General features: G+C 40.4%; 1 long non-coding RNA gene across 1 annotated transcript in view; it reads left to right on the top strand.

Moving 5' to 3' along the window:
* LOC137341869 (uncharacterized) overlaps positions 1-22160 on the top strand; it is a 38894-nt gene extending 16734 nt beyond the window's left edge. Inside the window, exon 2 of the long non-coding RNA XR_010967143.1 lies at positions 22009-22160. This is a non-coding gene — a long non-coding RNA (uncharacterized lncRNA). The remainder of the gene's footprint in view (positions 1-22008) is intronic.
* Positions 22161-22533: the final 373 nt, after the last annotated feature.

The raw sequence follows: 22533 nt of genomic DNA, 5'->3' as shown, positions 1-22533 counted from the left end.
TCTTCCCCCCCCCCCACCCCGGCGGGCGGGAGGAAGCGGCCTGCCTCTGCCACCAGGAAGGCCTGGCTCGAGGTGGCAGAGGAGGTCACCTGCACCACCAACATATCACCCACCTGCCTACAGTATAGGAGGCGCTGCAATGACCTCAGTAGGTCAGGCAAAGTGAGTACACTTACTCATTCCCCTACACTCTGTCTGCCACATCACCACCCCCACCCCACATCTCCTTCTGCACTGCCAACACTACTCTGTCACATCACCACTCACACCCACTCAAACCTCATCCTCATCTTACCTGCACTTACTCACCTCGCCAGTACTCATCCCGCCACTACCACTCAACCCAATCCTCATATAGTCTCATGGCTCTATCTCATACTCACCCTCTTGTGCATCTTTCACAGTCAGCCTCACTCAACCTGCCACTACCTGTGCTGCAGCCACAGGGCATGCATCACATATGTGCAGTAGGAAGCGTAAGGCAAACGTGTCGTGAGCATGAAGGGGATGCACAAGGGTGTTTGAGGGTTTGTCATGGTTTTTACTTATATTGAATTTCTGACCAATTCACATTACATATTATATTGACACCACTACTGCCACGTCTTTGCGAATCTTGTCTGGTTTGTGCAATAATGCCCTTTCCTGAGGATCACTATGAAGACCCACAACTGATGACACCCATTGTGTCACTGCAGAGTGATGTAGGTGTATTTGCAGGGCTCTTTTGTGGAGACATCGGCGATGTCCCCGGTGGCACCCTGGAAGGATGCGGAGGAGAAGTTGTTGAGGGCAGTGGTGACTTTGACAGCGACAGGTAAGAAGATGGTGTACGGGCCAGCCAGGAGCAGCTCTGCATGAAGGAGGCTGCAGATGTCCACGACTACATGTCGAGTGACTCTGAGCCTCCATGAGCACTGCTGCTCAGAGAGGTCCAGGAAGCTGAGCCTCGGTCTGTGGACCCTGTGGCGAGGGTAGTGCCCTCTGCGACGCATCTCTCTCTGCGGCTGCCCTCCCTCCTGCTGTGCAGGTGGATGTGTCACAGCGCTGTGTTGTGGAGCTCCACATGTCAGAGGTGGACGCGTGGCCGGCGAGGCTGGTGATGCTGTTCGCCCTCCGAGGAGGTCATGACTGCAGCTACGGCGGCCCCCATCCGGAAGATGTACATCTGAGGGGGTCCGCAAGGTAGGTACATGTCTCTGGACCCCGGGGTAAGTGTGCAAGTTGGTGAATTTTCTTGTCAGGAGGAGGGTGGTGGAGGCCAAACTTTGTCCCAAGTGACAGAGTGGCCTCCTGCAATGAGTGAGGGTCTCCCCACCCCCCCACCTGTCAAATGGGCCTTTGCAGCTGCCACAGGCTGACAGCTGCAACACGTCCATTTCAACTGGGAGTGTTTCCCCCAGTATGGGAAACAGTCCCAGTTGTTTGTAAAATCCCACCCCTCCTCACATAATCCCTTAATCAGGTCTGTTAGTGACCTGAAATAGCTAGATAAATAGTCTCAAGTGGCATCCCACTGGTTTTAATTGCCTGCGGGAGTCCCACATGCGGGGGCTGCGCGCGCACGTCAGCGCGTCTGTGGGGAACCCGGAAGTGGGCGCGTTGGAGCCGGCTTCCCCGATTTTCGGAGCCCCTCCGCCAGGAACGCACCCAATAGCGGGTGCTAAAATGAAGCCCATTGAATCCAAGGAAAATATCTTGTGTAAAAACCCAAAACATAGCAGACTTAACATTTTCATATGGCATTGCTTTGTCCACTATTTTAATACAAGCATTAGTTTTTTAAATGACAAACAAACCTTATACGAATGTGTTAAGCATTCCTTGTTCATATGAGCAACAGAAATCCCTTGGCTTATGTCAATTTTTTATTAGGGGCAGCAGTTTTGAATATTATTTACATTTATTGTTAACTAATACAAAAACTTTCAAAACAAAAGCACTAGAGATATGTTTTTGGATCACATTCAATAAATTATAAAATATGCATAAACTAGATGCAACTGAATGATATGATTTTAAAGAGGGTGCAGGAACAGAGAGACCTGGGAGTGTACATACACAAATCTTTGAAGATGGCAGGACAAGTTAAGAAGGCTTTTTTTTTTAAAAAGGGGCCCTTGGCTTTATAAAGTTGAGGCATAGAGTACAAAAGCAAGGGAAGTTATGCTAAATCTTTATAACTCACTGGTTAGGCCTCATCTGGAGTATTGTCCAATTCTGGGCATCACACTTTGGGAAGGATGTTAAGGCCTTAGAGAGGGTGCAGAGGAGATTTACTAGAATGGTACCAGGGATGCAGAACTTCAGTGATGTGAAGAGACTAGATAAGCTGGGGTTGCTCTCCTTGCAGCAGAGAAGGTTAAGGGGTGGTTTAATAGAGTTGTTCAAAATCATGAAGGGTTTTGATAGAGTAAATGAGAAACTGTTTCCATTGATAGAAAGTACCTAGAGAACACAGATTTAAGGTAATTGGTATATGAACCAGAGGCGAGATGAGATTTTTTTTTAAGCAGCGATGATCTGGCATGCACTGCCTGAAGGTGTGGTGGAAGCAGATTCAATAATAACTTTCAAAAGGGAATTGAATAAATACTTAGAATCAAAGAAAGGTTACAGCATGGAAGGAGGCCATTCGGCCCATCAAGTCTGTGCCGGCTCTATGTAACAGCCATCCAGCTAATTCCATTCCCTCACCCTATCCCCACAGCCCTGCAAACTTTTTCCTTTCAAGTACTTATCTAGTTCCCTTTTTTGAAGGCCATGATTGAATCTGCCTCAATCACCCCCTCGGGCAGTGCAGTCCAGATCCTAACCACTCACTGCGTAAAAAAGATTTTCCTCATGTCGCCTTTTGGTTCTTTTGCCAATCACCTTAAATTTGTGTCCTCTGGTTCTTGATCCTTCTGCCAATGGGAACAGTTTCTCTCTATCTATCTACTCTGTCTAGACCTGTCATGATTTTGAATATCTCTATCAAATCTCCTCTCAACCTTCTGTGTTCCAAAGAGAACAACCCCAGCTTCTCCAGTCTATCCAAATGACTAAATTCCCCCATCCCTGGAATCATTCTAGTAAATCTCTTCTGCACCCTCTCCAAGGCCTTCACATCTTTCCTAAAGTGCGGTGCCCAGAACTGGACACTGCTCCAGTTGTGGTCGAACCAGTGTTTCATAAAGGTTCATCATGACTTCCTTGCTCTTGTACTCTATGCCTCTATTTATAAAGCCCAGGATCCCGTATGCTTTTTTTAAACTGCTTTCTCAACCTGCCCCTCCACCTTTTACGATTTATGTACGTATGCCCCCAGATCTCTCTTGAAGGGGAAAACTTTGCAGGGCTTTCGGGAAAGGGCAGTGGAATGGAACTAATTAGCTAGTTCTTTCAAAGATCCGGCGCAGGCACAATGAGCTGAATGGCCTCCTTCTGTGCTGTATCATTCTATGATTCAAACTCAAGACATTTTTAACAACTGTAACAGTAATTAACAGAAAAGGCTACAATAATCTGACCAAGCATTTATCAGATCAGACAGTGGAAACGTTAGAGATGTGATGTGAGTGTAATGCTTTATGTTCATTCCAAAAATTTTGAGTCAACTTCACATCAGAAGATTGAATGAAGAGAATCATTTGTTAAAATGTTATAATTGGAAACTTCTTGGGATGGAATTTTAGAGCAATATAGTTTATTTAGTTGTTAGTTTTCTATGTGGGTGTATTCAAGAAATAGCAAGAAAATAAATAAATTAAATACTGTAATATTAAATAAATGAACTTGCTGCTTTAAGTAAAATGGAAGGGCTGTCGAACCAACAATCAAAATGGGAAGGCACACTCCAACTTCATGTTGAAATGACCCTTAATTACATGTAACCAACGGCTACACTTTGAAAGCACAGAGGGTTTTATTCACTATTGAAAAGTTTCATTTTACCAGATGGAGGTTAATTTATCAAGTGCACACATGTCATAACCCAACATAACACCCAACGTTACCAAGAGCTTTACGTCTTGTTTAAATGAATATTAATTGCAAAATGATACCTTTTGGTGAGACGTACATATCCGTAGATCCCAAATTCAGGCCCTCACAACTACAAAGATGCTTTCTTCATCTGAAGAAGGAACCTTTGTGCTTCTATAAATCCGCGTGGCTGCTATTAAAATGAATTTTTTTTTTTGCACATCCTGTTACTTATAGGCGGTTCATGCCCTGCCTAACTTCAGGCTAAATGTTGTTGCCGGGATGAGTAAAAGATGGATTTGACACTGCCTTTTAAGAGATACTTACTGGGGCAGCTCTGTTGATGTTCACTGATATTCTCATTCTTGGATATTGTTCATTTTTTTTTTAGAAATGGGGGAAAAAATGTCTTGCTAATCTTCCTACTGGAGGATTTTCACTACAGTTAATACGCAGAAGAAATCTTCGCTCATACGGTTAGGATGTTTTGATTTTGCATACAGTCATGACATTTTAATATGAAGAAATATTTACATCAAAATGTCATGCTAAACCACTATTGTGTTTCAATTAAACAATAAGTGCGTTATAAAGGTGTTCTGTAGGATTTCTACAATACCACTTTCTAACTCTGTATTTTTGCAGTAAACAGGCTTGTTTCAAAAGCCACTCTGGAGATTAAAAGGACTGCAGCTGTAGCTTCCTTTCTCAGAGTGATATTCTTGTTGAGAAATTCAAGTTCAACGAAGCAAAGAAATTTGTTTTGTGGGTCTGTCAGAAATTTCACTGCCTGATTTAATTCTACATTTTAAAAAAAATTGTCAAGAAGTTCCATTTGAAAACTGACACCATAGCTTTAAACAGGCTGGGATTTGAAACTGTTCTATAATTCCGAGGATCAACTGGGTCTGAATCTCATTGACAAGCTGTCTGCCGCGCCTGGTGGTCTCTTTAGTCTAATTGCTCGAATTATTGTTCCAGAAGCATGCACAATATGGAAAATGACTTTAAATGCAACTCCCTCAGTACGGCGAAAGTGATATCATAATAAACGAACAGTTAAAGCTGCACTTTACTTATTATTAACATCTCACATTTCAAATGAAAATTTAAGCCATTAGACTTCAGGTGACTACTAAACACTACTGGTATTTAGCAGTCTCCAAGTTCCAGACCACTTTCAGCAGAGCGTCTGCCATCTATAGTCCCTTGCTACACGCCAGGGTTATACACACAGAGCACTTTTACAGTTTACTGGATCTTTTTATGCAACCTACACAAGCACACCGCTGTCCTATAATTAACCTAATCAGATCCTCCAGAAAACAGCCCAAAACATGTGCTAAAAGACTCGCGTCAGATGGCAAACCAGAAGATTTCCAATGAATCTCAACATTCCTTATGGGAACATTGATGGCTGTGGATATAGTAAAGAGATTGTTTGTCTGTTTCTAATCAAGTTAAAGGAAAACCTCAGAGCTCTGATTTTTGCTCAGGGTTGCATACACTAGTGACAAGTGAGTGTCTGCACAGGATACAAAAGGGGACTGGCTTGGCCAGTTAGATGCTGTGATGAGGTGGATCGTAGGTTTTACTGAAGGATGACCTCCCTTGTCTGTACTTTGTAGCTTTTGGATCAACGGAGTGGTAGACAGCCATTAATCTCACTTCAATATCATTATCAACGTGTTAAATAATACCTCCCTCCTCTTCCAAATTTGATACTCAAACATTGTAGAAGACTTTTGTCTTCACTGTTTGTGCTCCACCAGACAATACTTAACACCCAGAGAGGAAAATCTTGCAGGGAGAATCACATGCCGGTAACAGAACCCACCTGAATTTCATTCAAATTAAGTTAATGGAAGGAAAACCTGGCGGATTCTGTAAGAGGAGTGCGATTCTCAGAGCCAGATTTTCCTCTCTGAACTCCGCTGCTTAACACCCAGGCGGTAAAGATGAGAATCTACTCAACTGTGTCAAGAACAGAAATAGCTGTGGTGGTTAGTGTCAGTTTGGCACAGTTCCTTAACTTGCAAAAGTTTCTTCATAAATGCTCACACCTCAACCAGAAAAATTGAAGCTACGTTCAAATATCCCATTTGAAGCGTAAGTATTTTTGAAAAAAAATTCCACAAATCACAGGGATTGTGAGGAAATTAGAAGCGTGGCTGATGCTTCAAACAGCCTGCTGACAATCGAGGATAAATTTCCGAAGACTCCATTCCCAGCTCAAGTCTCACTTGGCGGGAATGCCGATAGGAGAATTGGGCATGGGGGATAGCACACCCAACTCGTGGCATTCTCAATTTCCTGACCATACAAATGATTCACCTCAATGTCTAACCTTACATTTGAAGAATGGATACATGGTTGAGGTACTTGGGGATGCCTGCCACCTGAGAAGCCATACCCAGGACGATGGGAAGAGGAAAGGAGAGGCGGGGAGAAACCTGGTGGAAGAGGAGGAAAAGAACTCTTGAAGCTGTAGTTGTTAAGAGTTGAAATAAAGAGCAGGCCAGAACACTTACCATCTGTTACATTTTCATTAGTTTCAGGGGCACAAACTGAAGATGATTTTACAAAACTCAAAGCAGAAATGGAATTAAACAAGTTTACAAAATCAAAACCATTTCAGATCTAAACTCATTTAATAATAAAGTATTTAATTCCTGTGTATAATGAAAACAAATCCTCAGTACTCTAACCGTGACAAATTGGCAACAGCTTGATAAGAATTTCAAAGGGTTACGTTGCTCTGGTTTTATTTTTTGTCTGTATCATGCATCAAATAGAACAGCTATGACTGTCCATGTACTGTCAACTGACTGAAGGGTCTTTAGAAAATTGACCTTTTTATTCTTTGAAGCAGCAAGTTACTACAGGAAACATTGAATGTTTACCAAGTATCTTACAATCTTAATGTGCTCTTTCCGCTCCCCCCCCACCCCCATCTGAGATGTGGTGCACACTTTACACACCTCAGAAAAATGAAAGGTTGAATAAAGCTCACCAGGATTTGAATTCAGGGCCCTCAGATCAGCACACCACTAACTTAGCCACCCAGTGCTCACAGGAAGCAAAGCCAACACTAAACCTAGATACAGTTATTATTCAGTATTGTTTAAATCTTGGCCTGTGCTGTATAATATATATGGAGTTTGTTTGTATTTTATGAGTGTTGCAGTATATTTTTAGCACAAAGTAATTATACGTACTAATCAAAAGAAACATGCTCTGGGCCCTAACTGTAGTTTCTGTAGTAATTTCTTAACCATAGAACCTGCTGCATGTACTATATAGTGAATTCCTTTGGCGTATGGGTGTGTCATGATTAAACAGCCACTGTCTAGGCAACCAATCTTCTCACAACCAACACATTGAATAATTTAACCAAATTAGACAAGCACCTAGATTTAGCAGTCAGCTATTAATGGGGTCTCTAGAGGGTATATTTTTCAAGTTTTATTTGTGTTGGCACAAACTCACCGTTTAATTTACTTCTATGAGGTACAGCGACACTTCAGCCCTCTGTACTTTTCACACCAAGGTGCACAGAGACCTGGTATAATGTTTCAGTTCTATTAAAATGTAGCTTACGTACAATTGGAGTGTAAGTTTGCATCTGGTGAACAAGAAGAATGACCTACAAAGGCTAAGGTAATTGAAACAGCCGGTTCCCTCATTTTTATTGCCAATTATAAAAATCACAGCAAAAAAAAATCTCATAATTAGTATTCTTATCCATTTGAATATTGTTTAAAATTCTATTATAAATAAAAACACATCAACTTGATGGGAATGTACTGAGTCAGATCTCTTAGCTCTGCACAGTTAAAAGAGAAGAAAAAAGTTTTGCGACAACTTAAAAATGATAAAATACTGACTCTTATATTTGGAACCCTAACATATTAAAATGCATTACAGTTCATACTGATATCATCAGCAAACATTAAATTTAGTTATGTTTTTTCCATCCCAGCACAAAACTTTATTTGTGCAGAAACCAGTGTAAAATTAGGTTTTCTACAATCTGGCTCAATAACAGTTGCTAAGGACAATATAATGTTATGCCCATACATTGAATGGACACTGAGATTATGAAGATACATAGAAATACAATCACAATCAATTTTCAGTTCATCATTAGAGTAGAAATTGGGATAATTATGTTAGAAATTTGTCCTTTTTACTTTTGGAATCTAGAACTGAATGTGTCCAGATAATGGATTAAATCTTTGTTCGCTTTGATAATTTCCACAGTCCTAAATGGAACTATTTTTGGTTGTCTTAATCCAGTTCCATTTGGCGTGAGTCTATAACACAAAACCAGCGACAATTTCCCTTAATTGGCATTAAATTGGCCCTTACACTCAGAGGTGAGGAGCGATACAAATGGCTGACCAGTGTTAGAAATCAAATTGCCACAAAGGTGTAATAAGGGGTGTTCCTCTGAGGTTGGGACGTGAAGACAGATTCATAGAGCAGTGTATAGAAAGTTTCAATAAAACTAATCAAATACAGGTTATTTGATTGTGTGTCTAACCTATGCACTTGAGGTGTGTGTTCTTGGTGCTAACAGTGGGTGCAAAGAGTGGAATAGTGTTCAGCCACCTAGCATTAGGGTCCTTGGTAAATATAAAATCTCTTCACCAACACCACCATTGTGATTGATTTAGTTTAGGGATTTAAAAGTGATTCAACAGATAGCTTCAAAGTGACCTCTAAATTACATTTTTAGTATTTAATGACTTCTTATAGTGATTGACAATTATGGTTTCATCATCCTGCATTCCAATATGCCTTACAATATTCATTCAACTTGCTATTGCATCTGTAAGCCATAAAGACTGAAATGTAGACTATTGGAAAGTAACAGATATATGGCAGACATACGTGATAGATCTTTCAATTTGTTTGGCGGCAACTGAGGTTTGGCAGCATTATCAAATTTTGTTCTGTTTTCTATTGGTTTCTTATTAATATGGCATAGGAACAGGAGTCGACCATTTAGCCCCTCGAGCCTGTTCCTGTTATACATATTACGAAGAAAAGATTCCTATTTAACACACCAGTAAATATGATTCAGAACCTCACCTAAGACAAGCGGAGGCATTTTAGAAAACAAGATATACTTAGTCAGCTAGTTTGTTGGATAGTTCTTGCTGAATCCTAAACCAAAAGTATCCGCTGTCTTTTGCCACATTGTCCTGTTTATGACAGCTACTGAAAGATTCTCCCAACAAACTTCAACTTTTCTCAGTTCCTACACTAACACTTCAAGCCAACATGTCGTCCATTCATTATAAAAGTGCCAGTAACTCAGTGGATGAGCCGAGGTGACATGGTTTACAAGCCTGACATTCTCCAACCAGATGGCCAGAAATGATTTGCAAATGGCAGTGCAGAGTCAATAGGATTAGAGTGGATAGTCCTGATTACCATTTTCACTGTCATATTGGTTGTTTTTTTTTTAAAAGAAAGCAAAATTGTCGTCATATTAAACACTAAGTTAAATTTGAATTTTAGATTTTGAAACTGCTGTTTAAAGCTATAATAGTACTGTAGACTCAAAGATTGGTTTTAAGAGCTATTGACTGTGATTTATCTTTCTGCAGGTGATATATAAGGGAGATTGATGGTGCTTAAAGGGAGCTGAATCAATTTGGCAAATGAAATAAATAGTAAATGGATGTAATGTGGATAAATGTAAGGCAATGTATTTTGGGACAGGATACATGAAACATATGTGTACAATGTAGGGGTGTTCATCAACAAAGGTGGAAAATCATTTTAATATGATTATTGACCATTCACTGAAAGTATATAGTAATGTGAAGCCAATATTGACAAAAATAAAGCACTAAATGTGCTCCAATTCATTTTTTGTATTAAAGAGTTAGATAAATATCTGGTTAAGAATAAATTGCAGACTCTAAGACTAAACATAGACAGCTATGTTCAAATCTTCCATGGAACATGGTTTCTGTGGACCATGGAAGTTGCTGCCTGTCGAAAACCAATTGCTCAACGATAAATAATGGTGGTTGTGAGATCAAATGGATAACTTTTGTGTTTCATTCAATTACCTTTGGAGGCTAGGGAGAAATTTTGCAGAATATGTCCCAGGAGATTAAATAAGATGGATCGAGATGAAATTGTACACAATCTGTTAGAAGCAACAGACTTACTGGGTCGAATCGACCTTTTTCTTCATTCCATGCTTCCTGCGCCAGCTTGGCTCAGCTAGTAGGACATTCATACCTAGGCCAGAAGTTTGTGGGTGGAGCTCATAATTTAAATATGACACTTTTAAATTTATTCAGAAAAAAATAGAAGTTTTTTTCTGACACTCCAGTGCTGTACTAAGGGAGATGTTTTCTTGTGGTTCAGGTGGCTATTAAAGATCCCATTGATATCATTTTAAGATAAGAAAGGAGGCCCCCAGAGTCAAGGCCAACATTCCTCGCTCAATCATCTTACTGATATTTATGGGATGTAATGCAGAATGTATTCTGTGCTTGCCTACATAACAGTCACTTCAAGAGTAACTCATTGGGTGAAGGACTTTGAGATGTTTTAATATGTTGCGGAGCTATAGAAATTCTATTCTCAGATGATCGAGTTGAACAAATGCAATCTTTGCCTTGGTTGCTTTGACACATCTACCATGAAGAATGAAGATACCCTCTTGGATTGCAATGCCAATGCAACAGAATTTTTCAATCCAGTAAGGTTGGAAAATAATTTTAATGATGTAAGCCACATGCTTTATATCTACCATTTTGGGCTTAATCTTTTATACATTGAAGATAAACTGAGTACTAAAGTGTTCTGTTCTATGGAAACTAGCCAGGTGACAGCACATAAGGTCAATTTATATAATTAAGGCTATTGAACCAGTAGATTGCCCGTTGGCCATCTTTCATGTGGCCCAGAATTCAGCTGAGCCTGATATCAAATACAAACATACTCAGTCAAAGCCGTGCATGTTAGTGTTATAATTTGCAACCATTTTAGCAGCCTTCTGAATATGTATAACTTTCTTATAACTACAGAATAATTTCTGCAAATTTTAAAAGTATAGCTTTTAATGTAGATTCAGAACAATATAAACATACTATTTGCAGTTTTCTTTCTGAATTAATGTTAGAGTATCATATTTGCCTTATACTGCAAAAAAAATTACCTTAGTTCTCAAAATGTCAAAACTTATATTTTAAAAACAGAATATTGACAAAATTCTTTCCAACCATCTCAATTTAATGAGTCAGGAAACCACAACAGCTGTACAATGTAAGTTTGTACAAGTAGAGCACTCTCTTATAGAAACTGAAAGAAAGATACATTTCAGCCAAGGGGCTGCCCTCAATTGAAACTTCAAAAAGCACATATATAATTTTAACTATAGACAAAGGGGGTTAAATTGGTTAACCTCTGAATCTGGACGCGGGCATCGCAGTGCCAAATTAGCCAGCGGCCGGTGGTACCGACGCAGCCAGCGCGTTTAAATTGGTGTTGCAACTTCATTTACCTGATTGACGTGCAGCGTTGAGGCCGAGCTGCGTTCGTCTCTCCATTCTCTCCACTTCTCGCCAGCAGGGGGCGCCCAAGTTGCGGGTGAGTTGCTCGCACCTCTTAAAGGCAGCCTGAACCTTTTTTATTTGCAAAAAATAAGATACGGGTCCACATGGAGTCTGAATGGAGATCAGACATCACACACGTAAAAGACAGATGCAGGTCCCATCCCTATGTTTACAAACTGTTGAGTTACGTTAAAACATTGAATAAAGGTTGCGCACTACTAAATCCCACATCCTCCAATCTGCACACCAGACCTCACCAATCTGAATTTGAACCAGGCCTGCGAGAGAGCGTGCATCAAGGTTCTCTGATGCACTAGTGGTGCAAGAGGTGGATGGCAGGAGGAGCATCCTATATCCGCAGGAGGGCAAGAGGCCCTCCAGACATATGCCCCCGAGGCAGTTGGGGACGAAGTCAATGCCAGGCGCATAGCACCACAAACATGGATGCAATGCAGGAAGAAGTTCAATGTTTTGACATGAGTGAGGTCAACTGTCAAGTAGCGTCTCCTACCAACTGCACCACTGGCCGCATCCACTACTCCACACACTACACCCCCCCACCCATCATCCACATACCAACAAACTCTTACAATCAGTACTCAACTCTTCCAATCAGATGCTTCCTCTCACCCTCACACATTAAAACTGTTGCAAGCCGCACACCCGCAACTCACAGGTCACACGTACTGGCAGCTATTCAACCATGCCAGGCACATCACCCAAACATCCTGCAGGACACTCACCAGAGCACGTCCCGCTTTCTTGCAGGAGAAGGTGGCGCATAACCGGAGGCAGCAAGTGGCAGTGGCATTTAGCCCCACGAGCCTGTTCCGCCATTCAATAAGATCATGGTTGATTTGTGACCTAACTCCTTAGCCCCATATTCCTTAATGCTCTTGGTTAACAGAGTGTTTGGAGAGACCTCCAAAAACAGGTACAAATGCATCAGCAGCCAGAAGCAATAATCCAGCAACTAACCTGTAAATCCTGCATAGTCCCTTTAAATAGTACTGGTGGGGGGGTCCTCCAAGCCATCTATGACATGTTCAGCTGTTTGTGATTAAGACAATGCGTTGCACGCTGATCTAATGCATATTCTCCTTACTTTACATGCTGCCGGCATTCGTTATCTGCACCTGAGCAAACCCCTTTACCAAAATGGTGTCCGGCGCACATCACGCTAGAAGCGTGCGTGCACGTCACAGACACCATTTTTTAACTTCAGGAGGCCGTGTTTTTCCTATACAACGGGCGCTATACGGCTGAATTTCTAGCCCAAAACATCTTGGGTGCTTTAAGCAATAGAATTGTTCAGACTGTATTCTACCTGCAGACAATCTGTCTAATGCATCATTCAATAACTGCCATAGCTAGAACTTCAGTTAAAAATAAGATTGATCCTTCCCATTCTTTATATAATAGTACAACTCTGCTCTGTGCATTGCATAGGATGTATATGTGTATGTGTGTATATGTATGTGTGTATGTATATTCATACATTCCTTTTTATATTATAGACAGATGCATATTTTAAAAGCTCAAACACTCCAAATGTCTATTAACAGGAAAAAATTTGCAAGCACCTCTTTTCACAAGCGTAAGAAACCTGTTCGATTTATATCTGCTGAAACCCGCTTTAAAATTGGCCACATAGGAGGCTCAGACACAACTTTAACAACTCAAAGAAATTCCACTTTAATTTTCTCTGCCATTTCCTCACAGGTCCTGATGGGTGAAATATTTCTTTGTAACCTTGTTCCTTTCTCAGCATGTGCCCCAGAAATGCTTTTCAGCACAACAGGCTGACACAGAGCTCCATGTTATATTTCCGGACATTTGCAAAGTTTTTAAGACGATATAAGTGAATACCTAGAAGGAATTATTTGGTTTTAGCTAGGTGGAAGCTCATTTAAATTAAAGGAAAATTTAAGCAGTCATTATCAATTGAAGTGATGTCTACAAAAAACAGATGTGGTATTCAAGGTGTTGAACCCACAATTTGTAATCCTATCCTTCCAGTACAAAGTGAACTTAGAAGAGTTAAGAGGCCGTACAAAGGGCAGTCATATACTTTTAGAATATCGTCAATGGTATATCGTGCAGAACTACATCTAACTGTTTCAACATTGATTTTTGATTTTCCTCACCAATATATGTGCTCAATAAATAAAAATAGAAAATATTGAAATTGGACAGCAGGTTAGTCAGCATCTAAAAGGGGGAAAAAATAGGCTGATGTTTTGGGTGGGACCTTTCATCAAAGTTCTGATCAGGGTCTCAGACCTTCCAGAATTTTCTGCTCCTATTTTAGATTTCTAGTGTTTCTAATATGTGCTCATGTCATTGCAGGAGACAACATTAACTGAATTAATCCAGTGGAATACCAAACCACAATTTTTTTTTGAATAAGAATCTACAAAGTACCAGGAAAAAATGCCCATCTTTCTCAGAGGAAAAGGATATGTAAATAATTCAACAGAGGAGAGCTTGATGTTTCAGAGAAGCTCTATTTGGTATCAATTGCTTGTGAAGTACTCAAAGAAAGACTGATTTGGGCCAAAATATCGGATCGATTTCTACACCAATGTACACTGGTAACACTCAGTATGGAAAGAGTAGTGTTGCCAGGCTAATTATTAGTCATTACAATCATTAGGTATTAGTTTGGTGATATTTGTAGCAGTCTTGCTTCTAAGTCACAAGGTTATAGGGTCAAACCCCATTCCAGGACTACAGCGCATTATCTAGCTAGTGTCATGCTGAGGGAGTGCTGCATTTTTGGCGCTTTCCTTTGAATGAGATACTATCTGAGGTCTTGTCTGCCTGTTCAAGTGGATACTAAAGATACTATTATAGTATTTGAAGAAGATTAGGAAAGCTTCCTGAGTCCTGGCCAATACTTCTCCATTAATCGACACCATTAAAAGCAAAATTATTGGTCATTCATCTCATTCTTCTTTATAGGACCTTGCTGCTATGTTGAGCCACATAACTAACATTCATTCTATGTTAAGTGCTTTCAGAGATATAACATAAATGCAAGTTCTTTCTTTCTATGACTGCTATTATTCAATTAGGAATAGAGATTGTTGAATATATTTTCTTAGTTAACGGCCTCTCATTTGCAGAACTCATTCAGGTACGAGGACTATCTCTAATGTCTGACTCAGTGAGGGTAATTTTGACTTTGTGCAATAGTCTTAAAGGAATGATAGTGAATTGGCAGCCGGTTTTATATCACTTCAATGGAATTAAAAATCAGGAGCGCTGTTAAACGGGCTGCCGATTCGTAATCACCCCTTTTACACTATCGCACAAAGCTAAAATTACTGCCAGTCACTGCAACTATGTCAGCCAATTGCTGGGAAATTGGGTTATCGCCAGGAACCGACGCTAAATCAGCATTGTGTTCAACGTGCGCCCGGTGACATTAGCAAAAGGCAGGCGCTAAATTGGATTGGGTGCCTCATAAAATGCCAGCGCTCCTCATGCTGTTTATTGGCAGCTCACTGATTGGGGAGACTAGAAACTGGGTGTAAAGGGCTGCTTTGAGGTGAATTCCCGTTGCACAGTCAAAAATGGCAAGCAGAAGTACTGGGGCAAGGGCCCCCTGATTCTCTGATGGTGGAGGTGTTGGTGCAGGAAGTCACCTAATCTTAAATCTTTCTTCAGCACTTAGTTCTGTGCTTACACTACAGATGGAACAACCTGATAGCATCCTATGAAGCTATTTTCAGCATTCTCTCCTATTGATGTTCGGCTAACTTCTATAATTTTTAGGACTGACAGCTCACTTATTTATTGAATGTCTGGATAACAAACATTGTGGCTCCTGCACTGCTCACAAAACAACAATCACTTCACTTGAGATTAATTAATTGCATGTGAAGTGCTTTGAGGTATTGCTGAGAGACATGCTAAGGTGCTAAATGAAGCCTTTTTCTTTTTTTTTGTTATCCTACAATCCTCAGATGCATCTGCTTAATTTACAGAACCTCTGCATTGTAATAACTCCTGAAATTCACTTATTTAGTCTCTCGCTCTTTTGTCAGTTTTTTTTTCTGGGTATCCCATATAAATTATCTGACATCATTACTGACTTGCAACTATTATTCGTGGGTTATATATTCAGACCTGTGTTTTGGATATCGTATCAAATAGGACCAGCATACAATCATAATATGTTCCATGAGGTTGGTGTTACTGACACGCAGCAGTAGAGCTTCTAAATAATAATATTTATAAGATTATAGCCCAGAAATTAATGTGGGCAATATTAGTGAACACATTAGCAGACTCATTTAACATAATTAGATTAGCACCTTAGTTAAAACAACAAATAATATTTCGTACAAACATATTGAACATTCTCCTGCTAATATCAGCAACAATAATTTTAAAGGTGCTTTTGTGACAGTAAAAGGCCTTTTCTTGTAGGTTTCTTGCCATGTAATATTTAATCTGTTTATTTTAGAACTGTTTTAGTTTGCAGTTCCTTCACTTCTTATCAACTGACACATACCAAGTGCTGCAGCAAGTAATGTTCAAGTGTTAAACAAACTTCTTTTCCCTGGGGTTACGAAAGGCTCTGTGGCCTGGTTTATTTCTTTACATCTCATAAGCACACTTATCTCTATCCCCTGAGTATTCAAGTCATCTTGCTACTTACACTATATTCTGACACTTGTACTCTGTTACCTGACATTCTGAACTATGGCATAAACAACGGGCTGTCTAAAATATTTCTGCACGTCTGAAAGGAAATAATCATTTGTATTTATAGCTTGTAGTGGAGGCCATTCTCCATTTACTTGATGAAGTAAAGACACATTACAGAAGTACTGGTTAAATGCTTGCGACACATGGACAAGCATCAGCCAGTACATGCTAACTGTTGTCCCTGGACCCTTTTTCCAGGCCCATCAAATGGATTGGGCCTTGCAGTCACACAGACTGAAGGACTGAACCCTCCAGAAGATGACCCGTCATTCGCTCTCACCCTCCTAAGCACCAGCGGAGTAATCAACATCCTGGTCTAGGTAGTGAGTTAGGGGGATCTACACTGGATGATTCACCAAGTACAAGTGAGCAGAAGCAGGTCAGATGGAAGGACGGCCCAGGAAACAGCTCAATGGAGGGCCAGCTCGCATTCTAGTCCTGTTAAGAGGACAGCGCTGTAGACTTTTGGGGCCCAGACTTTAAAGTGAGATGCTTTCTGTGCACCAGCAAATGATTAAAGCTGTCTGTCAGGGAGTTCCACATATCAGAAGAGTGTGAAGAACTCCAAGTAAGGGGCTTCTGGCAGTGCAGTTAAGAGTTTGGAACATTCTACAGCAAGTACTAGGACTTTGAAATTGTCTAAGTTGCAAAAAAGCACTATGTAACACAAGTATAATGTCTCCTGAAACATTCTAGCATTTTACCCAAGGACAGCTGAAGATCCCTTTTAAATATCTCTGGAAATGGCCTTCTCCGGACTTGTACCATTTGTGGGTGGGATCAAGAACTGGTGGTCGCAATGAGAGCAGAGACTAAAATGGTATTGGGGTTGTAACTAGGTCATCGGACCTCGCTTTATATTTATTAACGAGGCCCCCCACTTGTTTCTGGTGGAAGCTCCAGCTCCCTCGATCGAGGTCTGCCTGAAAATTGGAACAACCAGCAGGGAGTCAGTGCTCCCATTCCACTCATGATTGTGAAACTGCTACCATCTTGTTTTTAGACTCAAACAGGATGGTGGGGACATAAAAATCGCCTAGTGTGTGAAAATTGCCTGCAGACTGAAGTCGCTATATAACGAAATAAATTTGAAAAGAAAAGTTATATAAAAATTCATTGATCATTAAAAATAAAGCTTTTTTTGCCTTCTTAACTACCTTTAGCTTTCCTTAGTACTGGCACCTTATTCTACCAAATAGATTGGGATGGAATGAGAGCAGAAGCACATATTCCATTTTAAGTGAAAAACAGCATTTCCAAATAACGGTGTTGCTATAAAAATGTGTTAGTTTTAAACCTCTACTTGAAATAATAATGTCCATTTATGGGATATTGCCCTAGGACACAGCCTGCTCTTAAATTAATGATCCCTGGAAAATGCAGATGCCGTGGCTGCTCCTGTTGCCCTGTGTTTTTTGGCAGACCATGTTTGCAAGGTTGAAGATGAGTCCTAGAACTGACGGAGGTCACTGATCAGGATTGCAGAAGCCTGTATCAAAAAGTTGGGGTTGGTGCCTGGTCCTGGAAACAAACTAATTCATTTGAGCTGGACTATAAAAGGCATGTTCTAAGTTTGCTGCTTAAATGAGTTAATTTTTGTGATTAAATTATGGCCTTACAATTCAGCTGCCTTCCATGTTTTTAAACTGATAAATCAACAGGTGAAAGTGCACCATTGGAGGTCAATCTTTGAGCCATAACTCTCCTGCTGTTTGGAATTCTCACACAAAACCAATCTACCTTGCTGTCGTTCCACCTTCCTTCAAAAGCCTCCTAAAAACTTACTATTTGACTGTACTTTAGGTGCCCTACTCTTTGATCCTTTCCATCTCTTGCTTGAGATCTTTCTCTTCCATCCCCCCCCCCTCCTTCTAAATGTACATATAAATGAAAGTATAAAAGTAGTTGTAAGAAAGAAATAGAAATAATATTTGAATCCTGCTTTGTACTGGTAAATAATGACCGGATGGCCATTCAAACAACTGTAGCATTGTTACTCTTCCAACTAATGGAGACAATGTACTGAAATCATAGTAAAAAAAGATACTCTCCAATGTTTTTAAAGAAGCCTAGAAAATAAATCTCCGGGATGGCCTTGTTGCAGATTGCAGACTGTTGGGTTATAGAATCATAGAATGATTAAAGCACAGGAAGCCATTCGGCCCATCGAGCCCGTGTCGACTCTCTGCAAGAGCAATCCAGCTAGTCCCACTCCCCCACCCTATCCCCGTAGCCCTGCAAATTTTTTCCCTTCAAGTACTTATCCAATTCCCTTTTGAAAGCCGCAATTGAATTTGGCTCCACCCCCTCAGGCAGTGCATTCCAGATCATAACCACTTGCTGTGTTTAAAAAAAAAAAAAGTTTTTCCTCATGTCTCCTTTGGTTCCCTTGCCAGTCACCTTAAATCTGTCTCCTCTGGTTCTTGACCCTTACGCTAATGGGAACAGTTTCTCTCTCTCTATCTACTCTGTCTAGATCCCTCATGATTTTGAACTCTTCTATCAAAACTCCTCTCAACCTTCTCTGCTCTAAGGAGAACAACCCCATCTTCTCCAGTCTATCCATGTAATTGAAGGCCTTCATCCCTGGAAACATTCTAGTAATTTTTTTCTGCACCTACTCTAGGCCTTCGCATCCTTCCTAAAGTGTGGTGCCCAGAATTGGACACAATGGGGGTGATTTAAAACCCCAAGAACAGATGGGTTGGGGGTGGGTGGGAGTTGAAAACAGTTGTATTTTTGGATCGCAACCGCAAAATTTTTGGACTTGGCATTCCCGGTGGGAAGCCTGTGCTTTTCCGCGCCGACGTTAAACCCGGAAATAAAGCCGGGTTTCGGTTGCGACCCAAGAAACAACTATTTTCACCTCTCACCCGCCCCCAACTCACCCGCTCTTGGGGTTTAAAATCGCCCCTAATACTCCAGCTGTGGCCAAGCCAGTATTTTATAAAGGTTCATCATAACTTCCTTGCTTTTGTACTCTATGCCTCTATTTGTAAAGCCTCAGATCCCATATGCTTTTTTATCTGCTGTCTCAACCTGCCCTGCCACCTTCAATGATTTGTGCACATATACCCCCAGGTCTCTGTGGTCCTGCACCAGCGTTCGAATTGTATCCTTTAGTTTATATTGCCTGTCCTCATTCTTCTTGTATCGCTTCACACTTCTCTGCGTTAAATTTAATCTGCCATGTGTCTGCCCATTCCACCAGCCTGTCTATATCCTTTTGAAGTCTATTACTATCCTCCTCACTGTTTACTGCACTTCCAAGTTTTGTGTCATCTGCAAGTTTAGAAATTGTACTCTGGATACTGAAGTCCAATTCATTAATATATATAAAGAAAAGCCATGGTCCTAGTACCGACCCCTGGGAACACCACTGTATACTTTCCTCCAGCCAGAAAAACAACTGTTCACCACTACTCTCTGTTCCTGTCACTTAGCCAATTTCATAGCCATGCTGTCACTGCCCCTTTTATTCCATGGGCACTTTATCAAACGTCATTTGGAAGTCCATATACACCACATCAATCATTGCCCTCATCAACCCTCTCTGTTACCTTATCAAAAAACTCAATCAAGTTAGTTAAACATGATTTGCCTTTAACAAATCCGTGCTGGCTTTCCTTAATTAATCCACACTTGTCTAAGTGAGTATTAATTTTGTCTCGTATTTTTTTTTAAATTTTCCCCACCACCGAGGTTAAACTGACTGGCCTGTAGTTGCTGGGTTTATCCTTACACTCTTGTTCAAAAAAGGGTTTAACAACTGCAATTTTCCAGTCCTCTGGCACCACCCCCGTATCGAAGGATGATTGGAAGATTATGGCCAGTGCCTCCGCAATTTCCACCCTTACTTCCCTCAGCAACCTAGGATTCATCCCATCCGGACCTGGTGACTTATCTACTTGAAGTACGGTCAGCCTTTCTAGTACCTCCTCTTTATCAATTTTTAGCTTATTCAGTATCTCAACTGTGACTTTGGCAGCATCTTCTTCCTTAGTAAAGACAGATGCAAAGTGCTCATTTAGTACCTCAGCCATGCCCTTTGCCTCCATGCGTAGGTCTTCTGATTATATTTTGTAATCAGGCTTCATAGGAAAACAGAACAGGCTCCAGATTGTCTGAACACAGCATTGCAACATCTTTCAGTCCAAAATCTGTTCACATTCAAAAATGATAGATTGCTGTTCATAATTTCAAATAATCCTTTTGTTGGTGCCCATAAATTGATAACACTTGGTGGAATCTTGACACTTCCCCACAGAATGGGGGAGATAATAATAGAGGGAAAGTTTTCATATAGAGTTACTGTCATTCTTCTAAATGGTTAGAACAAAATTAGCAGAACCCAAGGAGTTGATCAGCTGCCCATTTCCTGGGCCAGGGAGAGGCACGCATTATAGGGGGAGACCTTAAAGATGGGATCAAATTATTAAAAACAAAGATTAAAAAATATGGAAAATTAAAGCCATTCCTGTGAGGATTTACATAGAATTACAGAAAATTTACAGCACAGAAACAGGCCATTCGGCCCAACTGGTCTATGTCGGTGTTTATGCTCCACACGAGCCTCCTCCCAACTTTCTGTTCCTTTCTCCCTCATATACTTATCTAGCTTCCCCTTTAATGCATCTATGCTATTCACCTCGACCACTCTACATGGTAGCAAGTTCTACATTTTTAAAAAAAATGTGAAAGCCCTTAAAGAAGATTTAAAAGTTAAACTTCCTTTCAAAATATTACAAAGAATATTGCAGGGCAAGCTCATAAAGTTTTATTTGTGAGATTTCTCTAATGAACTGGGAGATACTGGTAATGGGTTAAGTTTGGTACAATTCTGTTCTTGTTTACCACAAAATGCAGTTTCCATTGGCAGACTCCTGTCTCTTGTGATTGGACTGTTACACCCTTAAGCAGGTTGCGACCTGGAGTATGTTGCTGTATGATTAATATTGGCCCTTTACCGTGATATTTTGATGAGATTTTACACAGGCTATACACTCATGCGTGCTGAAAGAGTAAACTTATAAAAGACACTTATGAGATCCAATTGCAATGTGTATTATTATTATATGAATGATTCGTGCATTTGTATGAAACTTCATTCTTTTAACCAAGCTGTTAACCTATTTATTTTAAGCTGTCTAACTCACTTATTTTAAAGGGGTTAACACCTCTGCTAAAATAGCAGGCAAAGAAATTTCATGCAAACACTTTAAGTATTCACACGCTAATATCGCACAGTGGGAATCCACCTTGCTGGTCCTGTTTTGGAAATTCAACACTTTTATTTTTTAAAAAACTAATTAATTAAGATCTACTCTGGATTTTTACTCTCCTCGGTAAATACTGAGAGTAATTTTCCGAGTCCGGTTACCCAGCGGGGCACTTTGTTCACTGGCAGTGCATAAAGGAAATTTGGGCATCTGCTGCACATGATTTCCTGACTCTTAATTTTAACGGTCAGAAAATGGCGGGCAGCTGTGCCAACATTTCTGACATGTGTTGCCAGTGGGCAGAGCTCCCAGCCAATGGCATAGACTCGTTGAATTGTCCCTAATGGTTTAAATTTGATATTCAACAGTTTTGAAACCATAACATTACTCCAAAAGACAGGCATTAGGCCTTAGGGTTACAATGGCCTACCATATATTTTGTGAGTTTATTGTGCACGTAAAATTTACCATTAGCGTACACTATTCACCTAAATTGTGTTTTGAACATTTGTTTCCAGATGGCACCACTCTTTCCTTGTCTTGTGATTGGCAATAGTCGGAGGCACGGACTGGAAGCTGGCAGCATTGTTAACACAGCACTCGCGTCAGGATACTGATTTCTGTCACAAAAAAAATGTAAAAAATAAACTGACAACGTTTTTCTGCGTAACCTCCACTGAATTGTTAGAATCTTTCAACTCATTATTTATTCGTGGAATCGCTTTAGCAAAGGCAATTATTTAAGAGCACTTTTTTTTTATTGGGTTATATATTCGCTGTAAAAATAAAAGATAAAATTAAGTTTCTGCAGCATAGAAATGCTGCCATATCCTTCTGTATTCAGCAGGAAACAGAAGTTTTTTTCAAGAACGATGAATGAGAGAGTTGAGACTGTGCTTCTAAAAATGCGCACTCCCATTAACAGCTTGTCTTGTCAGGTTTGTGACAGATGTAGCAAATCATTAATCTAGCTGACAGGTAATAGAGGATGCAGGCTGTGGTTTACAGAAACCAAACAAATAGCATTCAGCTATTGCTGTACT

This window comes from Heptranchias perlo, chromosome 24 (genome assembly GCF_035084215.1).
Source record: "Heptranchias perlo isolate sHepPer1 chromosome 24, sHepPer1.hap1, whole genome shotgun sequence".
Taxonomy (NCBI): Eukaryota; Metazoa; Chordata; class Chondrichthyes; order Hexanchiformes; family Hexanchidae; genus Heptranchias; species Heptranchias perlo.
This window is presented reverse-complemented; position numbering and strand designations above follow the sequence as displayed.